The following is a 4310-nucleotide window of genomic DNA, read 5'->3' on the forward strand; positions in this document are numbered from 1 at the left end:
TCAATCTTTGAAAATATGATGTATTTTCATAGAAAACTATTTTTCCATGATAAAGTATGCCCTAAATAATGTCTATACGAAATTTCATGATTTTTGAATTTTTGTAGAATTTTCTAGAGGTTTCTGAAGTTGGCTGAATTTGAAATTCAGCAACTATCAGAGCTCCGATCGATCCATGGATCGATTGGAGTGTCTGAATCGATCAGTGGATCGATTCAGAAGGCAATTCTAGCGAGCAGAAGCTCGCTGGATCGATCAGCCGATCGATCCAAGAAGACTAAATCGATCAGTGGATCGATTCAGCAGGGTTAAATCGATTGGAACCCAACTCCAATCGATCGAAGATGCTGATTTTGACTGGAAAAGCTTATTTTCAGCATATTGAACCTATTTTAGTCTAGGTAACCATTCATGACCCCTCAAAATACATTTGTATACATAAAAAGGGTGTTTTCATGTTGAAAACAAGGATGGATTGGTTAAGGACGACTAAATTGAAGTTTAGGTTGAGGTTTGTTTCAAATTTTGAACATTTGAACCTCAAAACTTCTAAATTTGGGTTTCCTAAAGGTTTAGGGATTCCAAGTCATTGTTGGTGCAATGACAGAAGTTACCACCATGTCTTTAGGGGGAGGGACTCTTTAAAGACATGAAAACTATTTTTCATGAACCTTGGAAGGTTGGTTAACCTTCTTTTCAGAACATGCTCAAGGTTGAGCGTTTGAACTTTAATGGGGAGTGGATATCCTCATTGTTCAAGTGGTTAAGTTAAAAATGCTCAAGGATGGGCATTTGACTATATTTGGGGAGAATGTAGGGTTAAGGATAATGAAGGGTATGGGACATTCATTATCGTGTTAATCACAACGAGTGAAGTTGTGAACAATGATGAGCAATTCTTCAGGGGGAGAGTTTTCAACAAGTGAATTTGTTGATGTGTGCCCAAAAATGGGGCATGGTTTGACGTGTGCCAATAGGGGGAGAATGAAAGGGAGTAAGTTAGGATTTCATTACCTAGAGGGAGTTTGCCCTCTTAGGGGGAGAATGAAGGGCTTAACTTATGTATTCATTACCTAGTGGCATGAAGCAGGTTTAGGCTATGAGATTAGCCTAACTTACATGTGGTATTGTAAGTGATAGTGTTGGTATTGTTAAACATCAAAAAAGGAGAGATTGTTGGTGCAACATCCCTCAGGTCAAGGTTGACCTGGTTGACCAAGCTTGAGTCTTGGTTTGGGTTTCGATGTTTGACAATGCAAGGTTGATTGAAGAAGAGTCAAGTAGGTCAAGGATGACCGGATACTTGACTGGGAAGTCCTAACTGGGATGTTAGGCAGAAGGAAAGACCTAGTGAGTGAAGCTAGACAGTGAGGAAAATCCTAGTAAATGAAGCTAGGTGAAAGTCCTGGTGAGTGAAGCCGGGCAGAAGAAAATCCTGGTGAGTGAAGCCAGGTGAAAATTCTAGTGAGTGAAGCTAGGTGAAAGACCTGGTGAGTGAAGTCAGGCAGAAGAGAAGTCCTAGTGAGTGAAGCTAGGCAGATTGGAAGTCCTGGTGAGTGAAGCCAGGCACGGGGAAATCCAGATGGGTCAAGATTGACCAGACATCTGGTGAAAGTCCAAGTAGGTCAAGGGAGTGACCGGATACTTGGCACGAGGAAGAAAAGTCCAAGTAGGTCAGAGGGATTGACCGGATACTTGTCAAGAAGAGAAAAGTCCAAGTGGGTCAAAGGGATTGACCAGACACTTGGTGAGAGAGTCCTAGCTGGTCAAGGGTGACCGGATGCTAGGTCTTATGTACCAACAAGTCATGGTTGACTAGATGTTGGTTTAGGGGGGCTTTGGACTTGGTTTTGGGCAAAAATCAAGATCTGGATTGATCAGCCGATTGATCCAGCAGATCTGAATTGATCAGCTAATTGATCCAGCAGATTTGGATTGATCAGCCGATTGATCCAACAGATCTGGATCGATCAGTGGATCGATCTAGCAGATCTGGATCGATCGGCCGATCGATCCGGTGAGTCCCCGCGAACAGAACCCCTCTGGATCGATCGGTGGATCGATCCAGAGGTCCCAATCGATCAGTGGATCGATTGGGACGCTGCTGCTTCGCGCGATAAGCGCTGGATCGATCCGTGGATCGATCTAGGCATTTTTCCAGAGCACAGAGGCGCTCTGGATCGATCCGTGGATCGATCCAAAGCCTCCCCGATCGATTGGGAGCATTCCAATCGATCGGGATTCGACCGTTAGCGTCAATTTAAGCCGCAGGCGTTCATTTCCTTCGGCATCGCTTCCACGAAAAGCTCAGATCTTCACCAGCGACTCCACAGAGCTCTCCACGCCAGTTCTTGAAGTTCTTGGAGGTTCTTCCAAGTCAAGAGGCGGATCTATTGCAAGAGGAAGAAAGCTAGGGTTAGGGTTTTCTTGTACTCATTGTAAGCTTTGTGCTTGTATTTTGTATCCTTTCCCCTTCTTCTTGTAGTGTGAACTTGTAGGGCTTCTCCGCCTTCGGTAGTTACCGAAAAGGAGGGTTTTATTAGTGGAGGGTGCGTGAGTAGATGTGGATCCTTAGACTAGTCACCTCTTGTGAGGTGGATACCAAGTAAACCAATCTTGTTAGCGTTGTATGCTTTTGTTTCTTATATTTCCGCTGCATATCTCTGAAGAAACGAGCAACGCCGACGACGAGCACACGAAGAGCTATTCACCGCCCCTCTAGCTACTTTTCAGTCCCAACACAAATAGATTAAGTTTTGGATCAAACGTGTTAAGTTCCGCAGGCGATTCAAAATTTAATTTAAAAGAACACATGGTAGCTAGGAAAAGGTTCAGACCTTTGTACAAAATTTTTGTACAGTGGAACCTCTAGGTTTTCTGAGTAGCAACCAACAATTGGTATCAGAGCTAGGGTTTTGCCTCTGTGTATTTGGTATTAGTTTAATTATGCACATGTCATACATAATTTAGATAGGTAAATAGTAGGATGTGCTAACTTTGTGGATGCAGGATCCAACTATTATGGCTTATAGTTATTATGTGTGTGATTGGACCCTTGGACATGTCAAGGTTATTTTATTGTGTGTGCATGATTGTATTATAAAATACAGCAGGAGCTGTATTTAGTTTTATTAGGATTTTATTTTGATCTAGTTACATGTACATTCCTTCGAGGAATATAGGATCAAAAAATGTAAAATTCTATTTATGTCGTGGATCGAATCTTGCAAGGCGTGGAACCTTTTTGAGGACCAGAGGCGCAGCGGAACAAGGAGCAAGATGGATGCGACAACTAGACCCGGTGGTGGTGGCCAAAGATGGCAGCAGCTAGGGTTGGCGACACACGGAGGACAGCAATAGATAAAAAGCCATAATAGTTGAAAATTAGTTTTTCTATTTATTGCTTTTTATGTTGTGTTGTGTGTGCTTGTTAGTATGCATGCTAAGTAGGCTAGCATAGTCAAAATTCCTCACTTTAAATAACTAAGTGGGAGAGGGATTTATTTAAATTCCACGGTCTCCATTACTGGTTTATAAGTGATGCAACAAGCTTGCGCGTTGGCTCTGAGTGCCTTCCTCCATATCGGATGAGCTTGTTTGCGGATCACTAGCTTAAACTTCCATTTTGGATGACTATAGGAAGTTAATTAAGAGCGTGTGATCTTCCCCATCGGAAGAGGCACAATCTTATTAATGGACTTAGTGTCAAGTAATGGTAAACACTTAGGCACGTCTAATAGTATCCTCCCCATCGGAGTCACTGCTATTATTTGTGTGACCGAAAAAAACCAACTATTAATTTGTCAAATAAATAGGTTGACAAGATAATAAAATTAAAAACTCCTTTTACAAATGTTTGATTTTGTATACGTCCACACTATCGTGCCATACAAAATTCACGGTGTTTGAGGTAATTTTATTTGTCATAAAGATTTATTGACAAGATAATTAATGGGTAAACCCCTCCTCTTACAAATGTTTAATTTTGTATACGTACACACTATCGTGGCATACAAAATTCACGGTGTTTGAGGTGTTGGTGAATTTAAATAATATTGTTTGAGGAATCAATGTTATTTTAAATTCAAAAGTTTTGACCAAATATTTGATCAAAAACAGATCAACTATTAATTTTATTCATCATAAAGAAAAGTTGATGAGATAATAAAATTAATGGATAAAATCTCCTCTTTGATTTTGTATACATCCACACTATCGTGGCATACAAAATTCATGGGAATTTTAAGGAGTTGATCTTGACCAAATATTTTTGTGATTCTTAGGATTTAAAATGTTTGTCAATTCCCTAG

The sequence above is a fragment of the Zingiber officinale genome, chromosome 9A (genome assembly GCF_018446385.1).
Source record: "Zingiber officinale cultivar Zhangliang chromosome 9A, Zo_v1.1, whole genome shotgun sequence".
NCBI classification, from domain to species: Eukaryota; Viridiplantae; Streptophyta; class Magnoliopsida; order Zingiberales; family Zingiberaceae; genus Zingiber; species Zingiber officinale.